This window comes from Mustela nivalis, assembly GCF_964662115.1.
Source record: "Mustela nivalis genome assembly, chromosome: 3".
NCBI lineage: Eukaryota > Metazoa > Chordata > Mammalia > Carnivora > Mustelidae > Mustela > Mustela nivalis.
The window spans coordinates 159,412,018-159,437,716 of NC_139022.1; the positions used below are offsets into that span (position 1 = coordinate 159,412,018).

Sequence of the window (25,699 nt, forward strand, 5' to 3'; positions counted from 1 at the left end):
AAACCTCAGAGAATGAAATACAGAGAACAAATTGCAAAATAAGCCAGAGAAAAAGGAAATGTTATCTTTCATAATCAATAAAAAAGAAAACTGATTTCTTGGGGGGCCTGGGTGGCTCAGTGGGTTAGGCCTCTGCCTTCAGCTCAGGTCATGATCTCAGGGTCCCAGGATCAAGCCCCGCATTAGGCTCTCTGCTCCAGGGAGCCTGCTTCCCCTTCTCTCTCTGCCTGATGCTCTGCCTACTTGTGATCTCTCTCTCTCTCTCTTTGTGTCAAATAAATACACTAAATCTTTAAAAAATAAAAAAAAGAAAACTGATTTCTCAACAGAAACTTTATCTCAGTAGAAGATAAAGAAATATTTTTCAAGCACTGAAAGAAAATAGAACAGTTAATAAAGAATTCTATATCCAGCAAAAATATCCTTCAAAAATGAAGATGAAATAAATATAGTCTCAGAAAAACAAAAGCTGAGATAATTTGTTTGCAAGTATACCTCCACTGCAGGATATGCTTTATCTCAAATGGAAGTAGGTGAGTCTAAGGAGGAATAAACAGTATATTTCACCACAAAAGTGGTAAATACATGATTAAATATAAAGTACTATTCATTGTTCCATGCAAAATTAAGTACAATGCCTTATGTTTTATAAATACATAAAAATAAAATACATAACAATTGCACAAAAAAGGGACACAGGAAATAACATTATTCCACTATCGCTATTTTTTTGTGCTATATTATATGCTGTAGAAATACTAATTTATTGTCTCTATTAATAAAAAATACATATTGTTTATAATACGTTTTTAATTTCTAAGAAAAGCAGCAGGGAATAATAATGAAAGATATTAAAAAAAAAAAAACAAAAACAACTAGTAGAAGAGTGGCACCTGGGTGGCTCTGTCACCTGAGCATCCAACTCTTGATTTTGGCTCAGGTCATGATCTCGCCCTTGTGAGATGGAGCCAGCCATGGGGCTTCCTTCTCAGCAGGGAGTTAGCCTGGGATTCTCTCTCTCTCTCTCCCTGCCTCTCCCCATGCTTGCATTTTCTCTCTCTCTCTCCCTGAAATAAATAAATCTTAAAGAAGACTAGAAAAGAGAGAAATGAAATAAATGAAACTAACAAAGTATCTACTATAAAGAATTGCAAGGAAAAAAGAATCAAAAAGAAAGTGACAAATAGAAAACAAAGAGCAATAATGATAGATTTAAACACAACTATGTTAACAATTATATTAATTCTAAATGATCTAAACATTCCAATTAAAACACAACTGTCATCAGACAGGATTTTTAAAATGGATAACTCAAGCTGTCTTAAAAACATACACACATTTAATATAATAAATTATATATGAAGCGGACATACCCAGAGTCATGCCCTATTCTAACCATGTGCCGTCTACAAAAGCATGACTCTAACGCTGATGACATTGTTCATGCAGCTGGTTACTACTGCGCTTTTCTCACCGAGAAGTCAGGAGATATGCTCTCTTGTTTGCACATTGCAGAGGCTCATTAAATACAATTTATATTCCCTCCTTTGGTTTCCTATATAACCATGTTAGCAGATTCTCTTTTTCCTACATGCAAAGGAGTGATTTTTCCCCGTCATCTAGTCCTTGCCGCATTTTCATAATTAATATTCCATGAGCAGGCTTTGTCAATGTTAGCTTTCAGTGTTAGTCTGGAATCCCAAAATGAAAAAAAAAAAAAAAATCAGACATCTGAGATTTCAGCTATGAGTGAACAGATACAAAATCAAATGTTGGTCTTGGCTCAGAACCCAAACTAGAGGAATAGACAGGATAGGATATCTGTAGGCCACTGAAATGAGAAGAATTCTTGAAATGATCAGAACGTTGTCCCTATAGATGCACTTCTGTCTCTTTTAAAAGCAAAAATTCCAAACTTGGTATTAGTGACAAACTTCGTTCTCTGTTGCAACGTCATTGCCTCATTTGGTCCTCACAGAGGGGGATCCTTTGATCAGTTTCTTGTTTGTTGTGTTAAAACAGGCTGTGAGACACGGAGTAACTTGCTCAGATTCATACATTCACTACATAGAAAACTTGGAATTGTTATCTAAATTATTAAACCCATTCCGCTAAAGCATGGACAACAGAGAAAATCAGACAAACATGCCCAGAATATGTAATCTGTATTCTCGCGTCTATAGCACACTGGAAATAACAAGTGTCAGGGGGAAAAAAAAAAAGACAAAGTTGAGTTTGATAACAATTGTGCCACCTGCCGAGTGTGTGATTTGACCATTATATTTGACCATTTCTGAGCCTACATTTATTTGTTGTGAGAAAATTCATGCATGCCTCTTTATATTATTGTGCAGTTCCAATGAGGTAAATTTAAGAGGTACTTAATGTAATAACTATCATGGTTGGTTTTCAAACTATGGTAGCTTTTACTGTGGAAAAACAAGATCAATTATACTTAGGTACAGTCTAGTTCGTCTGTGCACATTTTTCAGCTTATGACCTGAAATTAATATATAGGTATTAAGATATTAATCCCCATATACAATAGTGTTGACTAATGTTATATATCTTTTTGAGGTATGTTTATAATAAATATTAATCTATATTTGCTTGTTAAATTATTCTACTGTATAAGGTTAGCCATACTTTACAGATAATAAGGTGATTACAGACAACTCTTTCTTTTAAGAAAAAAATAAAACTGAGGTCTCTACATATTAAAAAATTGGCTAATTTAAAAATTTTACAGCACCCTTTATGAGCCCCACTATACGACAGCAGCTAATAGTATGTGTGCCGGTAATGTCACCATGTGTAAATAAGGAAAGATTTTAGCCTCTAAGGAACTTAATAGTCTGATGGAAAGAGATGGACCTGTCAACAACAAATACAAACACAAAACACAGAAAGAAATGTATGTCCATTAGTGATATTGAGGAGGAGTGGTAATTGTTACCTTTGCTGAAGAGTAGTAAGGGTATCTTCACTGAAGGAACGACACCTTCACTGAAATGAAATAAAAAAAAAAAAAATACAGAGAACAGAAAGAAGGAACAATGGCAAATATGCAAAACAAACAAAACGTGGTATGTTCAAGGAAGTGTGAAAAATTCCATTTACCTTGAGCACTGCATATTGGGATTGGAAGCACTGGAACCTGAAGTCTTAGGAGATCTCTAGACATCACATACTTAGACCTTCTGAACATAACCAGGGGCTGAATTTGTAAGCCCATTCTCAGATGAGTTCCCAAGACTGTGATTGTTATCTGATCAGTCTGCTCATTGGAATCATCAGGGAGCTATTGAAATTGCCAGGGGTTGGGCTTTACCCTAAAACAATTGAATCTGAGTCTCAGGATGAGGAGCCCACACTCACATGATCCTTATGTGTGGCCAGGGACAAGAACCACTGATACAGTTCCTTCAACCAGGGTTAGCTGCTAATAGACATCAGGTTTAAATCAAAAGTCTGTCCTGTTTGTGAGTTTAAAATGAAAATGTGTCAAGGTTATTTTCACTCTAGGGTTGTAAACTATTCCTTTGGTTTCTTGAAAGAAGAAACTCAGACTTTCTACTTTGGTATTTCAGTGCTTCTAGCAAAGTACCATGTATGTGAAGGTACTCTTTAAAGGTTTGCTTGTTTACAAAGATGATGTTAAAGTCACTGTTAAATTCAGAGCTTTCAATCTTTTCTTGGCTTTTGGCTGTACACTTAAGATATAAACATACCTTTTTGTAACATATTAATTATAATTTTCGTACAATTTATACAACTGACACTATGATCACATTATAATACAATGTGTTGTATTTTCATTGTTGAATACACAATATAGCAATTTGCAAGGATGAAATAAACACTTTAAAAAATTCAACTTAAAATAAAATGAAAAAAAAAAAGAGGACTAAAAATGTAAAATAGATTTTTATCTTTAAAAGACTTAAGAAAAAGACAAAAGGATTATCGTTAGCTGGAAGCTTTGCAAAGCATTTATATTAAAGCATGGATGGAAGTCTCTTCATGAGCCACACATTTGTTGTTTACTAAATCAAAACATGACACACACAGAGAAATAAGTAGTGGCTTATTTACTGGGAAACGTTTTGCTTCCTTCAATATTCTACAATTCATGCTATTTGCATGAGCAGATTATTACAAAGTCATTTGACTTAAGGGTCAATGTTTTTAGGATTTAAATTCTATATATCAGGCTTTTCACTATCAAAGTTTTTCAATTTATATTTTTCTTGTGAAATTTTGTAGAACAAATGCCATTTTTTTTGTTCTTCCATTCATTAATAAATAAAACCTAAATATAGAACCTATATTACTCTGAAGACTGAATACAGATATATAATTTCCTATCTAACAACAACAACAACAACAAAAGGAACCAAAAGGTATTCTAAGGGAGGAAATAGCAGACGAGGAGGAGACAGTAAGTAAATTTTAGAAGTTTGAAAGTGAATGAAGTATTTTACCAAGAAAAACAAATCCCAAATTTTTAATTGTAAAAGCTGATACAAACTTTACAAAAAGTAAGTGTCCATAAATATTAAATAGAATAGCTAATGCCTTTGAACAATGTTTATCAATAGAATTACAGAAGTGTCCACAATATTTTAAGTAGAAAATCAAGATGAAGAGAAGTTAATAAAATATGCTGTTTATTTTTAATGAAAACACTAAGGGTAACATATAAACAATATAGATAATAGAGTGATAGGTAGAGAGGCAAAACATAGGTACACAGATACAAAGATAGATACATATATAGATAATAGAATTTAAATACAATTATATGAAGTATGAAAAATTATACAAGAATCTGTTGATGTCAGTATCTACATGGAAAGAAGGGGTAGTAAAAGCAGAAAGGAAAATGGATGACCACAAAAAAGAGGAAAAAAAAAACCAACAGTGTTAAAACAAAAATATTTAACATATCCATAATAAAAATAGTACACAGGATATGATCCCATTTATTTAAAATTAATTGTGTCTGTGATGTTAAATGATACCAAAAGAAATGTTCTTTGTGTTATCAAGTAATTTTATTTTCCAACTTCTCAGATGAATGTAGTGCTCATTTACAAGTTTATAACAAAATATTTTAATTAAAATTAAAATAAATGACTAAATGCTTTTATTAGATTTAAATTGTGTTTGAAACTTACATAAAGCACACAGCCAACCATTTACTGGCTAACTACTCTGTGCTTGGCTGTGTGCTAAAAAGATACAAAGATGAATAAAACTCTAGGGTTTTACAACTATATTTTTCTTTAATGTAGGTGTCAGTGTAATTTTTGCTATAACATGTTCTTTTTAGAATACTTTTCTGACTAACATAATCTGGACAAGCATTTGTAAGTATTTCCAGAGATTCATCCAAGAGCCAAAAAAAAAAAAAAGCTTTAAATTATGTTTAATACTTATAAATCATTCATAAATTGGCAGGTTTTTCTAACCTTGTTCCTTACTAGAATTTATGCTAAATCTAAATGCACATCTCTTATATGTCATATTTTAAATCTTTTTGGCAAAGATAAACATTTATTATTATTATTATTTTAGAGGTGGAAGAGCATAAGGAAAGAGAGAATCCCAAGCAGGCTCCACACCCAATGCAGAGCCCAACGTGAGGCTCCATCCCACAACCCCAAGATCATGACCTTACCCAAAATCAACAGTCACCCAACTGACAGAGCTACCCAGGTGCCCCAAAGATAAACAGTTTACATAGAATTCTATATTGTATAAAATTTGAGGATAAGAAATCTCTCTTGAGGATAAAAAATATTCCCTCTACCTTTGCCCATTAGTGCCTGAGTTGTGATGCATGGTGTGGCCAGCAGGCAAATGAGGGAGGTAAACAGTAAGTATAGTGCTTAAAAGGATGGGCGTTAAACTTAAATAGAACTTGTTTCTGCTCTAGATTCTATCAACTGCCTAGTTAAGTGGATTTTGATGAATAACTTCATTAACCATCAGTTTCCTTGCATGATATCAAGAAAAAAATCTATCTTGCAGAGCTGTTTTAAGACATTTATAAAATGGCTGCAGTTAATGCAAGTATACAATAAATCATAGCAGTTGCTATTGTTCAAATTAGTGGTATTATCCTGGCTAGTGATAGCAGGAGCTAATTTAATAATGGGCATGGTAGTAGTCACGTAATAAGTATAACTATAACAGAATTTTTTTTTTTAAATGGCAGAGGACTTGTAGCAGCTATCCATGTTCTGCATGGTTTATAAATATCCAAGGACAGACTTCAAGGATTTTGTGAAGTTCCTAAACTTTTATCTTCTGTATGAAGCCTGGAATATGTCAAGGCTCTCTGAGCTATGAAGAAAAAACAAAGAGCAACTAAGACAGTCACTCTGACTCCAAAATTCTATTCCAGCTGCATTATTTGGTGGATGGCTCACCCCAGGACCCCAGAATCCCTGGTCCATGTTTCTTTGCCACAGCTTGATACAGAGCTCTTTTCCTTTATATTTTTTTCAGCATTCTCTTAAACAAACAAACAAACAAACAAAAAAACAAAATTACTATCTGGAGACAGTGTGTGTGTAGTCATGGAGTGAGAACGGAACAACAGAGTATGCTATGCAATGGAGTAGTTTTGATAATGACTCATGGGATCAAACAAGAGTGAGCAGAGACGTGAGAACCTCAGAGGAGTGACAAACATTAAAAATGATGTGGGTTTGATGCATGAGAGGTCCTGAAGGGAGGTAGAATTGCTCGCATCAAGGTAAGAAAGAGAGTGATTTGAAAATAGGAGTCAGAATAGCAAAATTGGGATTTCTGAAAAAAACATATTCATGCCATTTTTGGTGGTTACAAGTATAGATACTAAGTTATAGGTTAGGAGCAAACACCAGTTAGTGATATGTACAGAGGTGCAAGGTAAGGTTTATCCAGGAAAAACAAGCTAACAGGGAAAAAAAGTCAATATACTATTGCTATGTCGGAATGTTTTTATTTCTCCATAATTCATAGGTTGAAATCCTAAAGCCCAAGATGATGCTGTTAAGAGGTGGGGCCCCTGAGCAGTAATTAGGTCATGAAGGTGGAGCCTTAATGAATAAGATTACTGCCCTGATAAACAGAACACAGAGAATTCCCTCAGATGTTCCACTACATGAGGACATAGCAAAACGATATAAAGCAAGCTCTTTCCAGACACCAAATTTGTTGGCACCTTAGTCTTGAACTTCCAGCCTCCAGAACTGTGAGAATTGAATTTATGTTATTTATAAACCATCTAGTCAATAGTATTTTGTTATAACAACCCAAAAAAGACAGATACATCTTTTTATTGTCTCTGTTTTCCCCATTTTATAGGGAGGGTTGTTTGGTCTGGGAACCCTAGGTAATTAGCCAGAAGAAAATCTTTGTTCTAGGAGGGGGCCTGTGGGCACCAGATCCTTTGATCTTTCTGGTTGAGATAAGGCTACATGCATGAAAAGATCATTCTCTCTCCTCTGACACTGTCCTCTAGAGACATCCATTTACCTATCATTAAAGGAAAGTAGGAGTCTAGTAGCTTTACTGTTAATTGAGGTGTTTTGGGTTTTTTTAGGTTTTTAAAAAAAATTTTTTTAAGTTAACATGTGTATAGAAGGAAACTCAAGGCACAAAAAGCAAAGAACAAAGTCATCCATAATCGCAAGCAATTTACAGTTTGACTTCTAGGTCCCATGTGGGTATCTACACAAGTAAGCATTTTAATGTGATTAAGATCAAAAGGTACGTTCATGCTTTTTTACACATCATGAATATTTACCATTTCAAAGTCCCCAAATTATGAGTATTTTATAACCAAGAATACACTACCAACTCTATCTGAAAGAAAAAACATAATGCTGCCTTTCTTGCTGAGCTTTGTTTTACTGACTCAACACATTGCTATTCTACCTTGAGGCACAGAATGGAGGAAGAGCTACCAGGGTTGTCCAGAAAGGAGAAAAAAAAAAAGTGTGTGTGTTTGTGTGTGTGTGTGTGTGTGTGTTTCCTCTTCTAGATAGGGTATGACAATGAGATTGTAGCTGAAGAGGAAAGGAGGAAATCATCACTGTAAATGAAAAATCAAGGGAAGAGGAGTAAATTGTTGTGTACATCATTTAAGTGATTGCTGAATTTAAGAATGATGAGATCAGTGGTTAAAATCCAAAACAACAACAAAAACAATAACAACATAATAATGAAGGAGGAGGAAGTACAGTTGGGGAGGAGAAGGAGGGAGGAAGAGGAAGAGAGAAAGAACGAGGAGGGGAAGAAGAAGTAGAAGAAATTAAACTATGCTTATACTCAGCTTCAATGAAAGAGGAACAATCATCTCATTTTTAAATGATTTCAACAAGAGTTAGGCACGATAATATCTGTGGCAAGCATGGGTAAAGGAGTGAGAGAAAATGGTCTAGCAATAACAACCAAGGAGATTCATTCATTCCCACTGTAGGTCCTGTTGTACATGGGCTATGGGATTAATATTATCTTTCATGTATGACATACGAAATAGAGAAGAACCCTCAGACAATAGCTATCTTTGAGGCAAAGCTGGGAAGGAATGTTCAAAGAAAAGGCTGAGGATAAACAAACAAAAAAAAAAATTCTGATGTTAAACAGATTCACCAGTGGGCATAAGTGGTCTATGGAATTCTGATGAATTGTGGGAAGATCTCAGAGCCCATAATGACAAGCATCATGGTAACGGGAAACCATGGGGGCATGCTGTAAGTAGCAATGAAGCAATGACTGGACGAAAATTGATCGTTTTTAGGAAAGAGGGAATGATTTCTAAATTTTGCCCCATTCTTGATAATAGTTTAATCTTCAGATTGTAGTAGCAAATTCATGACTTCAAGGTCTGGTGGTGGTTATTCACAACAGTTGCAAGCAAAAGTCATTATACAAAGACGTGAGCTGAGAAGGCAGGAGCAGCTCTTAGCAGGAGCACATGTTGGTTTTATATCCCAGGATGGTCCTATGAGTCACGTCATGGCACAGGGAGCATCTCACAGTTGTCTCAGGGCAAAACCATGTCTTTATGGTCCTCTCTGAACGCCATGGGACTAATTGTATGCCTAACAACTCACCTGAGTATAAAGTTTATTTTACTTATTAATTCATCCTTTTTATTTTCCATTTCAGTGAAAGATAAACTAGCATTGTGACTACTTTTTGAAAAGTTCTCAACAAGCTGTCAAGTTATTATAACACAAAATGAAAACATTTGGAGTTGTCTATATAGCAGAGTAAATAGGTCTGGTACCAATCCTAACATGGAACCAGGGAGGTTTACCACATTAACATGTAATTCTTGAGACACCAGTCGGTTGTCCTATAATTTAACTTAATTCTGACATTATCTCTCTGAAGTTTGCATCATATTCCATAGGTTAAGGGTTCAGTTCCAGGAAACCGCCTCCCTCCTTTCAGATGCCAGTTACAAGTTCGGTTGTTACCTTTACTTCTGACCAAGTGGCTATAAATCAGAGGTTCCCACAAGCCCTGCCTTAGGTTCAATTAATTTGCTAGAGGGGCTCACAGAACATAAGACAAACATTTTACTTACTAGATCCCCAGTCTATTATAAAAGGATATAACTCAGAAAGACCCAGATGGAAGAGATGCATAAGCTACAAAACCCATGATCTGTCCCAAATCTCCAAGTGTTCAGCAGCTCTCTGATCCCTGTCTTTTGGGGAGGCTTCTTTACACAGGTATAATTGACTAAACCATTTAGCTTATCGGCAACTGATTCAACCTCCACCCCTTCTCCTCTCCCCAGAAATCAGAGGTGCAGGACTAAAAGTTCTAACCTTCTAATCACATGGTTGGTTCTCTTGGCAACCAGCCCCCATCCTTGGTGGTGTTCAGAAAGTCGTTTCATTAACATAACAAAAGACAACCTAATGCTCTCACCACTTAGAAAATTTCAAGGTTGTAGGAGGAGTTCAGTGCCAGAAATCTGGATGAAGACTAAATGTTTATTTTTTATCATGACTCACAAGGATGAGCAGTTATTTTGATAGATGGAGTCCTCAAGTATGGAGATGCATTATATTCAAAGAAAAAGAAAAGAGAAAAATTCAAAGACCATGTGTTTTGTTTTGTTTTGTTTTGCTATGGTACTACATTTGTTGCTATGACTGGGGAGACCCAGGACCTTGAGTCCTCAACCCTGCCATCCCCAGGACATCACCAAAGGACCTTGCTCTCATCATGAGAAAGAATTCAAGGATAGACACAACACAGTGGAGGAGCAACACAGGCAAGGAAGTTTATTAAAGCAACAGCACATCCTCTAGATGTGAGAGCATGTGAGCTTGAGAGACAGAGACAAAGCCACAAAAAGCTGCACACCTTGGGGCTCAGGTTTTCAGATATCTTTTATGCACAGTTATTAACAAGGGGTTGGAATATTCATTACTTGAGGCTGGGATTCCTCGGAAGCAGGGTTTTGTATTTTTTTCTTCCCTATTTGGTCAAGGGTTTCCAGACTTGGCATCTTGGGCCTATGTGGTTTGATCCCACATCTTGTGGCCTTGTTTTAGAGGGTTGCCAGGACAGGCCTCTGACTTTCCCCATAGCTGGCATGACTTGCTCTTTGCTGGCTGCTATAACTGCCTACCCAACACATGTACAGCACCAAATGATTAAAAGAAGTTAATTCGTGCTAAAATAATCTTTAAAAGAATAGTTCAAATAATATTTTACATTTACTGTTAATGATTTTGATGTCTGAAGCATCAGAAAATATACATGTATTATAAATAATGATGATTAATATTTTTGTGTAAGTCTGTTGGCTAAAATTCGTAAACATCATTCTAAGACTTGAAACCTGTTCTATATAATAGAGAATTCCACTTAAATATGAAAGCCTACAAGTAAGGATACGTAAGATGTAAAAGAATTTTTAAAAATTCCAAGGTTTAGGCCCTCTTTTTTCAAATGCTCCATAATCGGTATGACCGAGAAAGGAAGGACAGAAGATTCCTGACAGAATAACCATCTTTTACATGGTAACACTTCCCCCACTCCTTTTCTAGGAGTAGCAAAAATAACTTTAAATCAGGTAATAAAAAGCTCTGTTGGACTATAGATTTCACACAGAACAGTCTTTTCTTACAGTTAGGTTTCGATGGGAAATGAAATGTATTCAACTTTAGGGATTTAAAGCTTTTATTTGTGAATATTTACCTTAAACTATGATAAAATATTTTGTTTGGTTTCTTTTCCCATTTTACGAATAGTACTTTATCTCAGCATTAACAAAGAGACTTCAACAATATACATTTTTATTTTAAGGATCAAGTACACCTGAAAGAAATGAGTATAAAAGGGTATGTGAATTTTATATTAAATATCTTTGCCTCAAGAAAACACTCTTAGCCTCCATGAAGAATTCACTAAGCTGTTCTTAACCGCTTGGATCCATCTAGCCCTGGACAATATGCTTAAAGCTTTTTTCCTTCTTTCTGTTCTTCGTTTGTAGATGGGCAAAACAAGTCCCTTTTTTGGGTCCATTTCCTACATTTCAGATTCACAATTATTTAAAAACCATGTACTACAAGTTCAATTACCATACATTCGTAGTGCCATGTTGTATTTGGGGATTTGTAAAACGGTATTTTCTAAGTATTTGTTTTCCCTTTTAAGAAATGAATTTCCATACTGCTCATGCTACAAATAGGCATCTCTATTATCTATACTTCATGGATAAATGTCACCATTGGGGGGACAGGTGGCAAATTTTATTTTTATTTTCTATTGTCAGTTTTCCTTTGAAGCATCAAATAGGATATTGATATTTTTTGGCGCTTAAGCTATTTACTTACTGTGACTTAACGAGCCGTTATAAAGTGAGCCATAGTCCCACCGTGCATTTCATACAACTATTACTAGAACTTCTTTTCAGAAGGATTTATCTACAATCAATATCCTTCTTATTGTGCCATTTCCAGAAGTCCTAAAGAGACTTCTCTTCTGAAACGGGGTTTGACTCTCTTATGTTTTACTCTCTCTCTAACAGTTGTACAGTGTACGGCAGCGGATCTAACAGGTGGACTGCGTAGTTCTTACGATGTGGCTATGGACACAGTTATTTTTGGACATTTCTGGGGAAGGTGAAAATCCCTCAATTGCATCATCAAATAAAAAACGGTTGTAGATACTTGAAATTATACTTGAAATCATTCTCTTTCTTTAAAAGTACATGGTAGGACATCGGTTATTAGATATTTTTCAATTACTGTTTTTGAAAGATTCGTTTACAAACTCAGAGACACAGATAAAAATTCATCATTATCAATGATATATGTGATCTGGATTCCTTCCCTTCATTTTCTTGAACTCGGAATTTTGGTATTGAACTGAAAGAGGTAGTCGTGAATTCTGCAGGGGCTATGCCCCAAATCTCTTTGGAGCAACAGCAATCTCCATGTGCTATATATTTTCTACAGATGGTTTACAGGTTACGGACATGCTGTGACCTCTCTCCCAATCGCAAACAGATTAAGCAGAGCTGATTAACCGAGCCTAAAACACTGGGTGATTTTCTCCTGGGGGGGTCTCTGACAAAGCCCTCCCTTCGGAACCCTCCCACTTCATTCGCTTGCAAATCACTGTGCCTGAAGAGGTCTGACTCCCCCAGCCCCAGCCCTCCAGCCCTGCAGCGCCATCAACGGCAGCATCTTCCTATGTGAGGGACGTCTCTTATTAATCAGAAACGCTGAATGGAAACCAATCAGACAGAGAGTTTCTTTGGCTTCAGCTTCCTGCCTGTCTGAGTTAAAAGTAATGCTCGAAGAGGGAGGCCCGCTGAGATGCAGGAAGCTTCAGCTGTGAAGATACTATAAAAAGAGAAGAGTAGGAATGAGACAGAAGCAACACCGGAATTGTCAGCGCTGAGCAGGGCTATACTCCGTTCCGCTACTAAACAAGGTAAATGCTATTTACTTTACCTGACAATATAAGCTATTCAGTTTTTGCTTTCTTAAAATGAAGTAGTACAAATACTGCTTTTCTCCTGGTTGCTTTATTTTGTACTCTCTCTCTCTTTCTCTCTCTCTCTTCCTTCCCTCAACATTTTTTTTTGGAAGCAGGTAAGAATGCATTTTGTAGTATTTGATTAAGATATTAAGATGCTCACTGAGAAAACTTGCAATGCTTGCTTCATATTTTACTTTTACAAAACTGATACCTATCAGAGCTCTTTTCATAGTGCTCAAATTTGCATATGGAGGATTATTATAAAAATAAAACTAAACTTCACATTGTGTTAGTTGATTTGGGGGGATCTTGAATTACTCACATATTAATGTATACATGGATGCTATTATTATATTAATTCAAATGTCCTCCTGGTTTTTTCATAACTTTTGTTTATAAAGTCTGAGTCAGAACTGTCAAAAATAAAGGCATCTTTATTCATAATTTAATAAGAAATGGTTTCCTTATTTTTCATATTAAAATAAGACAATATAGAAATAGTACAAAGAACACATGGACAGATGGACATAGGCTGTCCGGATTAAAGTGATCACTATACCTAGCTAAGATTTCTTCACATATTTGTGGTTCTTACTCAAGTCAACATTCTGAATGTGTACCTCTGTTGGCTATAATTGCTCTCCATTATCACAGGCAAATGTATCTTAATGTAGTAAAGACTGGATGAAAACCACGGGAGGGAGAACTTCAAAGGCAAAATTGTCATGTTTTTCTGAAATGATATGGAAAATGCAATGATTTGATGAAGCAGTGTTTTATTTTTCTTTTGCATACTCAACATAACCATTCACATCAATTAAATTTTTAAGCACATCAATCTCAAAAAAGGCAAGATTAATTTTAACTATAAGATGGCCAGTATTTTATAGTTTTTACTTTTAGATACTGTTAACATTGTGTGTTCTCAGAATCTACTTTGAATACCTATGGTGCACTAAAAGAAAAGTGATCACCTGTAGTAGATAAGTTCACATTTATTTGTATGATCAACTTTTGATAAGAATGTAGTGGCTTATAGATTTGAGGAGAAGCTGGAGGTCTTTTCTGAAGATTATTTCTGAATATAAAGATATATATATATATAAAGATATTTTATGTTATAGATCTATGAGATTACTAATACAGATTTTTTTCACAAGGGTTTTGTAATCTATGTAGCATGAAAAAAAATGATTTTGTGACAGCAAAAAGTGGCAACTTTGTATGACGGGAGGAAATCTTCATTTGCCTCTTGATCTATGGAATAAGAAGAGTTACCCATCTTCAGCCACAGCTGACTAAGTATGAATTAGATCATTTGATGCCCTTAAGTTAAAAAGAAATGTATAAAATCTCCTGCATTGAATGATGTCTAAATCCTATTTTCAGATTCAGACACTGTCTCATTGCCTAGGCAATGCTATGTCTCATGTAGAATACATTTGTGTAACTATGAATATGCTTAATCCAGGTTTGAATGGTGGGTCTTTTAAAAGATCAGGAAAATGAAATAACATGCAATTTCAGCACATAACAGCAAAGAATTTAGGCATAACATGAACAGCATATGTTTGTGATCTTGTCCTCAAACATATTATGAATTCAACTGAAGTTTTCCCAAAGAGAGAGTACAAACTAATTATATCCCCTTAATAGATGTCTACTAAGATGTTAAAATACTGTCATCTCTGTATTTGTTTGTTTTGAAACATGAGAAAATGCAAGGTAAAGTGCATGGTATGAGCAAATCTAATTCTGAAAATAATGAAGAAAAAAATGCCTTACAGGAAGCAGATAGTAGTCTCAATTTAAAAGTAATTCACTAACTTTACGTCAGATAGATTGGGCAAGACTAATAAAGCAAGTCATATCAGATAATATTTTCTGGGATGAAAAAATATGATTTTTCCCTTTATTACACTAGGTGATAGCTTTTTAAAACAATTTTGAATTGATCTGCATAATCATTTACCATTATTGTATTCATTGCATATGAATAAGACGTAAAGACGTCTTATGCCATTGCCTGTGTGCAGCAAAACCACAGTATTAAAGTTGGCTTTGAAATGATGTCTTTAAATGTTGTGCTGCTTGACTTGACAAATTGTATGCTGGATCAGAAGCCCTTCTGAATGTCACCTTCCATGAAAAGATTTCATTTGGTATTTTCCTGCGACCCCTGTATATACAAAGTTTAGCCAGTAGAGTGTCCCTTCTATGGTGCATTCACCAAATGGGATTCAAAAAAACAATAACTGAAGACTTTTTTTCCCCACTGGCTTACTTCTCTTTAGACAGTAGTAGTGATTTGAAGCAGATACGCATTTTCTACAATATTTGCACAATGTATAGGTATAGTTAATCAGAATGCTTTGGACAATGATTGAAATTATATAACATAAAATACATGAGTAATATGGCAATATATTGTCACAAGAAAGTATACATTTACATTTAAGTTAATTTAAAGAATGCATGTGAATATGTCATGAATAAACATTGATTGTAATTTGTTCTCTATGAACGTGAACAGCCTACATGGATAATTACTTACCATTAATACAGATGTTTCAATGTGATGGATCATTAGTTTGCTATATTCTTTAAGACTAATTTTGTTCTGCAAATGGAAATTTAAATCTAAAGTATAAATAAATCTAACATTTGAAAAAACAGAATGTGGTACTTTATAAAATATACAAAATGATGTTTTAAGTATTTATACTTATGACTTCAAGGATATATGTGTGTATATAAATATATATAGATATATATCTATATATATTCAAAAAATATATATGTGTATATGTATATATAGATATATATTCTATATATGTATATATCTATATATATTCAAAATATTTATATCCCATTATATTTATATTACCATATTATATATATCAAATCAATAGTCATATTAACTGTAGAGTAAGTTTGGTTTATTGTATTTATTGTGAGGTATTTTATTATAAAAAGTCTAGTTAAGATCTTGGGTATTTACATCTTAAATTATCTACTTAATTAAAATTAAGCTTTCTTTTTTTAAAATGTTTATTTAAGCTTTCTTAAGAAAGAGGACAGGATGTGGAATAGGATCAAAAAGACATTGGTTTTAATTGGCTTTGTCTTTACCTGATGCTAATTAATAGTCATTTTTCAATGTAGAACATATGCTTCCTAAGATAAAGCAATTTTGTTTATTGTATCTTTCATATTTGTTTTCAGATATGAGTTGTGACTTAAAATATGTCCCCCCAAAGTCTCTTAATACCCATGACATTTTATTTAGGTTTTTAAATAAAACTCTAGAATTTTAGAAAAGGGATTATAACCACCTGATGTTACACAAGAAAATGGAGGTTTAGAAAGGTAAGGTTATATATCCAGAGTTGTCAAATCAATATGAAAAATTGGCAACATTGTGTGAAAATATATAATGTTGAATCATGAAAATCATATTAGGTGTGCACACAAACACACATACATACACACAGTGTTTAGGTGAGAACAACATCTCCTGGATTGTTTTAAACATTCTGAAAAAGTTTTTCTCTTATGACTCACTTTGAATTCCTCAGCCTGGAACCAATAATATCCTTATCATTAAAACATAGTAGGAAATGCAGAGTGAGGAGAGTGTCTTTACGCACTTACACATTTCCATAGCAGTCCTAATATGTTAATGCACTTATCCCTACATTTAGCACTAGTAAGAGATGGCCTTACAGCCACATTAAGAATGCAAAGTGCCTGAATAAAAGCACGCTGATCTCTGGAGCCTCACCAAGACATTTTATATTAGCACTACCAAGAAACACCTCCCAAAACATAAAAGTCATGATAATGGATCTTACTGCTTATGAAGGGAAAATGGAAACCTCATAAAGTGTTGTTTTTGCTGCTGTGAGGTATGTATGTGCGTATGGGTAGGAGAGAAAGAGACAGAGAGAGAGACAGAGAGGGAGACACACACCCATACAGAGGGAAAGAAAGGGAGATTTGTTTTTAAGAGAAAGGTAGGGAAAAGGAGAAGACTGGAATATTTCCTTAAGTAACATGCAGGGGTTTTCCTTTTGTTCCTTTTCTGTGCTTTTGGATTACTTTGCCAAATTATAAATCAGTTGCAGGAGAAATGAGTGCTCTTGTATTCTCTATTTCTCTTCAAGAATAAGATAAGTCTTGGTCTTTTGAATTGATCAAAGAAACACCAGAGTGCATGACTGTTTCATAAGTATGAACTAAAAAGCTTGTCTTTCCTATCATTTCTTGAGATTAGCCTTATAGTTGTGAAGAGCATGGATGATTTCATAATTTTTTTCCTCTAATCACTTATTCAACTTATAATGGGAACGGCAATGACTAATAGTTATTATTTGATTTTTGAGTTTAAAGATGAATGTGATCCTAAATGTATTTAAGAAATAGATATACCCAACAATTTATATTAGAATATACTAAGCTTACTATACTTTATTACTAATTAAGTAATAATGAACTTTTTCCCTTAGTTACTGAAACCCAGTCTTAAGAAAGTCCTAACAAGAAATATTCACAAGAAGCCAGTATACCAAGGGAGATGACAACACATATAACAATGTGTAGTCTAAGCAAATAAACACCAATAACCACTTCCTGGGACAAAAGACATCATGTGAAATATTCCACTTTAATAATACTGGGACAATTGAACCTGAAAGTTTCCAAAGTTTCCCCCAGACAATCAAGTAACTTCTTCATCATCTATTTTTTCCCACTAAAGCAGGTTACTGTAATAATTAATGTAGTTGCCAGAAATATTTTTTAAAATATTCACTTCTATGTGTTATAAATACTTCAAAGTACAGAAAATGTACCATGAATTCAAGAAATTCAAATCTCTTTTTCACTCTAATGGTAATTAAGTCACAGATGAAACATCTGAGGAAACTTATAAGTTGAATTACAAAGTAACATTTGTATATCTGTATCTTCTTGTATCTGTGTTCCCATTCATAATTCTGTGTACCTGTATCTGTAGTTACCTCCATGTACATGTATGTTTATATGTTTGTGTGTGTAGACTCAAAAATATGTGGAAAACAGGGAAAATAATTACTTCAATGTATAAATCAATTAGTTTTAAATTTTTAAGATGGTGTAACATTATATACTAAAAAGTTCTTTTGTCAGGTAATTATAGATACGGTAATATGAAGTAGTAAAGTAGCAATTATATATATATTTCTTAATTTTGGAAAAAGTTAAACTCAGTTGTAGTCTATGTGTTATGGCTGATTCGTATACGTTTTGAATAGGGAGTATTAGACTTTCATTTCTTAAAACTGTAAGCAGAAATAATTGTTCTCCATTCAATGTCCACAACTCTTGAAGACCTCATAAAATATAACCTCTTTACCCACTCTTATGATGGGAGGAAAAGTGTTATATAAAGTAGGAATTATATTGCTATCTCAAAACATATTGGTAAAAGTTAGATTATTATAACTATCAGAAAATAAAATCCTTATTATTTTTCATTTGTTATATATAGTACAAAGAAAAGACATTTAAATGGTAAAATTTTATAGGAATTACTTGGCCATTTTCCCTACCTGAGGATTAGATAAATAGGCATTTTAGAATTATTATATTATTTAGTAAATTATTTGTTTAATGCTTTATATCAATTGCTTTATATTAAAAATGTAATACTAAGACTAAATATCATTTTCTTATATCTAATAAGATATATGCCATACTTAATACAAAAGTCAGGATAAATGTTTGTATTATGATCACTCCTTCGAGATTAATGTTATAACCTATTAGCACATTATAAATCGACTACATATGCATGTACTGAGCAGGGGTTAGACTAGGTTTAACTATCAGAAGAGAGAATATTTTTCCTTCTCTCCCAAATCTTGCCACTCTTGATAATGTGATATTTTACATAGATTCAATTCTGTTATGTTTTTAAACATAAGGTTCAGATTTGTATTTCTGACAATACGTACATTCTTCCAAAAATTAAATAATGTACTATTATAATAACATGTATGTTTATGTATGCAAATCATATTTGTCTTTTATGTTCAGCTTAGAACTGAGATCTCTGTTATAATCATTTACAATGAAGAATGTTGTTATCAAACCTACAATCAATATACTTTTCCTTACAATTAAAATTAATTTTGGTTAGCTTAAAATAACCAGTTCTATTAAAGTAGAAACTGTGACTATTAATAGCAAACATCTTTTTAATATGTGTTATTTTACACAATAAAATGAAGAGTTTTTATCAGTACTGTCTATATATATTTATCTCTATATATCTATAAAGATATATAGATATGTATGATGTATCTCAACTTCACTACTTTGGACTTTAAACCCGTGTTAAATTCCATTTTCAATAACTAAATATAGAATGCTATTTAAGTAGGAAGAAATCTCTAACTTTGGAAATATTTTGTGATTTTTGAAAATTAAAAGAATTGTTCTGCTAGAATTAAAAAAATAGGTATATATCAGGAAACTACTTGAGGCTATAATTATTTACACCCAAAGATGAATATCAAAACAAATGGAGTCCAAATGATAGAATGGAGTCTAGGAAGTGGTGGGATTCCATCATAGAGACAGCAGTAGAGTCACACAACAATGTGAATTTACTAGTGATGACTCATGGTGTCTGACATCTCCCCAGACCTATGCTGCTTTTAGGCTTTGTGCTTAACAAATGAAGCATCGCCTATGGGATCACCAATCTTTTATTTAAACCACCTTTTATTAAATCACCAAAACTTTATTTAATGTAAGAGTTCAGATTCTTCTCCATTATACCCAAGACAGAATTGTGTTTATGGAAGTGAGTTTTAACTGTATTCAGGGAGGAACAAAATGTTACTTCAGAATAAAACTGTCACTGGTATATGTCTTGCATTTATTTCATTCACCATATTTATAAGTTGTACTCTTCTGAAATTAAAAGAAAATGTAGGTAAGCAGCCCATAGAAAAGAATGTGAGGAAATTTTACCTGGAATAAAAATTTTATCCGGATTATGGGTTTGGACAAACACATCTCCAACTATTTATAAATAGTATTTTGTTCTATAAAATATGGATTTGAAAGCAGATTTTAGAAAATAAGTACCTTTAAATTATAAATTTCTATACATATTTAATACAATAGCTTTCTATTAATAAGAGATGTCTTATAAGCCTATAAGATGTCATATAGATAGATAGATAGATAGATATAGATATAGATATATCTTATTAAAACTGCAGTTGTAGATAGTTTTTCTAGATGTAATTATCTGATGATTTTATTATTTTGTATTCCTTGCATTTTGACTTCTGTCATCTCAAACTCATATGATAATTGCTCTTCAATTATCTCCTTTAGGAGAAAAATTTAAAGTATTAACAAATCCATCTGCTACAAGTGTATTTTCAACCAATTTAGTGTTTGGAAAGTAAGCATATGTTAAGATTACAGAAGGGATTCTTAGTATTTAGTACGTGATTTAAAATTCTAAACATATAAAATAATAAAAGGTATCAAATGATATACTAGTATAGAACTATTAATATATATATATGATAAACCAATTAAGTTACTCTTTCTAATATGCTTGGTGACATGTTTTATGTTCAAAGTGTAACATGTATTTTCTCCTTTAATTATAATCAGGGGGAAGATATTACTCATACCCATTTTCTTTTATCCTTTCTCTTATGCTTTAATTTTAAATCATTTGGTGCTAACGCAGACTTTACTTAAGCTTTGCATTGTCCACTGCCTTCTACCAAATTAAGTACAAATTTATGGTGATTCACAGAAAGCAGATTGTTTTTTTCCACGCAATGAACGTGATGATTTATTTCTTTTGCTGCTTTTATATTTTAAGGATTTTATTTATTTATTTGACAGACAGAGATCACAAGTAGGCGGAGAGGCAGGCAGAGGCAATTGGTGGGTGGGTGGGTGGGGGGCAGAAAGGCAGGCAGAGGCGGCTAGAGGGGGGAGAGAGGTTCCCTTCTGAGCAGAGAGCCCCATGTAGGGCTGGATAACAGGACCCTGGGATCATGTCCTGAGCTGAAACCAGAGTCTTTAACCCACTGAGCCACCCAGGCGCCCCTCTTTTGCTGTTTTGAACTAATGTGTGCTTTCTTACCCTCACTGCAACTTCAGCTTTGCTGCTATTTCCATTTCCACATTTACTGCTTTGCTTCTTTCCCCTTATCATTATTCCCCACCCCCACTCCACTTCTATTCTGAAGACAGAATATATTTAACTACAGGTGCCTATCTTCCTTAACTTGGCTTGCATTGTGGGAGATGATTCAGTGAACTGTGACAGAAAAGTAGCTTTTCCAACATGAGAAACTCCCTACATGTGGAGCTAATAAAAATTGGTCAATATATTCTAGGATGATTTTAGAAATTCTTCTCCATTCCACTTCTCTCCTACTTTCACTTTCTAATTGACTGGAAGTGGGTCTTACCAGGAGTGCAGTAGGACCAAGATCACAATTCATTAAGAGATGAGTAGAACAAGGAGAATTACTGCTACTGACAAGAGTGTTGGACTGGAAGTCTGGGAATACAGGCCTGCTATTTTCCTCCAAATAAGGAATTTGGAGAATTGTTAAGAAAAACTGAGGCTGGAAAACCTAAAGCTATCCTTATATACTGGAGTTTCATAAGGTTTGTGTGTGAGGAGACAAACTGGAAATTTATTTTGATATTGACTGGTCCCACAACTGATGCATACAAACTCTTCACATTAAGAAGCTGATCTCTGCCCCATTCCCGTGTAGTAGAAATGACAGTTCATCCTACAGTTTGCAGGTGCCAGTGGAAGTGCTGTATTTCATCATGTTAGTACAATAATGTAGTATCCTAAATATGTATAGTCTGTTCAGAATCCTATATGCACCTTTTGTTCTTTTCTTTTAAACTCACCATCAGGAGAAAGACCTTCAGATTATTTGCAGTAATTAATTCACTCACTGGATGATTATTTCATTTTCTTACCTTTGAATTATTCATTATTGAATACCTGCTCAGCCGCCTGACTCTGTGCTATGGGAAACGTGTGCTGGGGAGAACTTCTCATGGAAGCCACCGTTGTTTCCAAACAACTTCCCTTGGAGATTCTCTTCTTGCCATATGTGACAAAATTTATCTGCTTGTAACTTCACTTTTTATTTTGTCTTAGCGTCGCCTAGTTTGGAATCTTTAATCCACTGCTATCTAATAGCATTAAACTCATAAAAAAAAAAAAACAAATCTCTGTCAATCCTGTGCCTGCTTTTCAAGTATAAATGTCCCTCATTACTTCAGTTCTAAAATAAGGGACGTTTTACAGATTGCTCTATCATTCCAGTCACCCTGTGTGAAATGAATTCTTGTTTGATATTGTCTCAAAAACTGAAATAAAAAATCCTAATGTGAAATAGAGAGCTCACAGTAACTGGGATCAAAACTCCCTTTTAAAAGAAGTTTAAATTAATTTAAGTTAATTTAAGACCAGTTTTTATCCTTCCTCACTACTTCTAGACATACACAGAAAAAAATTCTTTATGACTTGTAATTATTTCTTATAAGGTTTTTCCAAATTCTTAGAAATATAACCCTTCTCACATCTTACATTGGTCTCTTCCTGTCCAGTCCTTGGGGCACTTTTCCTGTAAGAACCTTAGTATCTCTTTGCTGTATTATTTTAATAACCTTTTAATTGCTCACTTAGCCAACAATTTCCTTAACAACTGATACTTTCCACAAAGTATAATAAATTAAGAATATGTTCAAGTAACCCTCTCTCCTGTTACCCCCAGCCCATACCCCATCGCATCTGGATATAAATCAATACTCCTTAGCCTTGAATCCAAGTTCTTCAGCAGCTGGTTTATCTTATATTTTAACTTTTTCTGCTAAATTTAGAGTCTTAAAAATATAGCCACAGCCTTAAAGTGCCCAAAGTTTAGGACTCAAATGATTGAAACTATTCTGAATCTTTACAGAAATATTGTATTTATGATTTAATATAAGTTCCCTGGAAAACAGTCCAAAGCATTCATGATATTCATGGAATTTTAATATCACCCCAAAAAGATATGGACTGTGTAGGTCCATAAATTAAAATATGAATATTTAATAATATCACTGTATTGGAATCAGTGACTGGTGATGTGAGCAGACAAAGAGCTTCTTCCCAGCTCCATTTATTTGTTCTGTTTTGTGGGTAGCTTATCTTCATTTCTGGATGCAAATTGTCTCATATATAAAATGCAATAAGCAAAAAAGTTTTCATAGGTAATATTTTATGATTGGAGAGGGCAAGAAGAGTCCTGGGGTCAGACATCCAAAGTATATGAGTTTGAGAAAGTCTTTTAATGCCTCGGAGCTCTAGGAGATTCCTGTGTTCAGATATTAGCAGTATTTATATTATAATGTAATGTAAAGGACATTACATTATACATTAGTAATAATGTATGAGGAAGCATGATTGTTTCTAGGTCAAGATTACTGGGACTGTCCATATAAAAAAGCACAAAAGGGACGCATGGATGGCTCAGTCATTTAAGTGTCTGCCTTCAGCTCAGGTCCTGGTTCAAGTCCCACATTGGAATCCTTGCTCAGTGGGGAGCCTGCTTCTCCCTCTACCTTCTCCTCCCCTGCTTGTGCTCTCTCTCTTTCACTGGTAAATAAATTCAAAAAATCTTTGGGGAAAAAAAAAAGAAAAGAAAAGCACAAGAGACCTAGCTTAATTTGATGAGTAATTTCTTTGTTCTTGAAAATTAGGTAAGATACGTCTAGAGGTCATTTACAACATCATGAATGTACATTGTCACATATATCATATGGCTCCTTAAGTTGACATAACATGCAATTAAATATTTTGTGTTGTAAATTTATACATATTAAAATTAATATAGAATATTTACTATCATAAATAGAATACCAGAAGGTTTATTGCTTGATGTTGGAATGAGTATATTACACTTGGATTTTGGAGACATAAGTGAGTTATAAAAGTCTTTTAGATATAAGTAACATTTGGTAAATCATTAATGGTAATAAAATTTCATAGTGTCTCATATCATCACTTTTTTTTTTTCATCACATGTTTTAATGCCAGGTATTTAACTTTTCTTTTTCTAGCATTTTTATGGTTTCCCCCTTTTATTCGTTGAATTATGATGAGTATAAAGTGAATGACATTCTTGACTTTAAAATGAATACACTTTATAAAGGTGGTTTATTTGTATAAGAATTTTACTCTGGTGTAAAAAACAAAAAAAAGAGCTCAAACAAAAATAGTGATAATGATGGTAATGATTACATGTTTGTGAATAACATTCATTAATAATAACTTGAAAGTTATTTTTGTGGTGCATGCTAACAATTTGATAGTTTATCCATAATCTCTGTAAAACAGAGTTAATGTCATTTGAAACATAGAAACAATTTTAAGTTATATTATTTAGTAAATTTGTTCTATAATCAGGTATGGATGCCAAATATTTATTCAACCTTTACCATCATGCAGCATTTTCTGGGTGCTGAGGTTATAGCAGTAAACATGATACAAAGAGATTCTAATCATAAGAACTTACTCTCCAGAGGAGTGATACAAATAATAAATAGGATAAATATGGTATTGATAAGTGCTAAGAAGAAAGGTCATGTGATGGAGAGTTACTGAAGGGGTAGATGGAATAGGGTGTATGAGAGAAGTTTTTTTTTTGAAAAAGTGAAATTTGAATTGATTTTGAATGGAGAAAAGGAAATATTATGAGAAAAATTATTTTAGGTAGAAAAATGGCAGACTCAAAAGTCTAGAATGTTAACAAATTTTGCTAACTTTATAATATAATCTGAATTATAACTTTAATTTTAATATATAAACATTACATTGTTATATTATGCCTATTTAGATACTTATAAACTTATAATAAGAATGTGAACTGCACATTTTCCAGTTTTCATAGTAATGTTGTTTTAACAATAACCTGCATTCTTTTCTTTTTACTTCATTAAATACTCAGTTTCAATATAATATATATATATATATATATATATATGTTATGTATACAAAGTTAGACTTTCATTAAATGTTACTATTTATATAGTAGTGGGAATTTCAGACAGCTGCAGTAGAATATTTAAATATTAACTATGAGTATTCAAATTATTAAGTTCTCTAGTTTCTCCCATTATAAATAGAAGATTCAGGCTGAGGCAGGGAGGAGTATCTAATTGTGAGGAAAGCTAATATGCCTGTATATATCTTTGTATATTTCTATATTATCATCTATAGTGAAAAGGGACAGTCTTACAACTCTTTCCTCCCATCCCCCCAAAAAAGAAATCCGTAATAGGATTGATCCTCCTTTATCCTGAATTTTGAGGGAGATGCTCCTCTTTTTGAAAGAATGAGAAATAGCAGATTCTGTCCTAGAATTTTCTCAAATGTCTTTAGATGTGGATTTCTTCCTATCTGTGTGATTTTTATCTTAGACATGATTTTCATACTTCTAATATAGTTTCCAAAAGAAAGAATCTGATTATGTGACTCAAATTCTTCTCTACTTCTGAGGATCTGCTTTCTGTAGGTTCTGTTTCCATCACTTTGCCTGTTAGGTCATGTCTACCTTTATTTTCTGGTGCTTTTCTGGCTTCTCCTTCT

General features: G+C 33.5%; 1 protein-coding gene across 1 annotated transcript in view; it reads left to right on the forward strand.

Moving 5' to 3' along the window:
- The first annotated feature begins 12,808 nt into the window (after nt 1–12,808).
- CDH9 (cadherin 9) overlaps nt 12,809–25,699 on the forward strand; it is a 138,936-nt gene continuing 126,045 nt past the window's right edge. The window contains exon 1 of the mRNA XM_082724340.1: nt 12,809–12,966. The gene's annotated coding sequence lies outside the window, so the exon portion shown is untranslated. The remainder of the gene's footprint in view (nt 12,967–25,699) is intronic.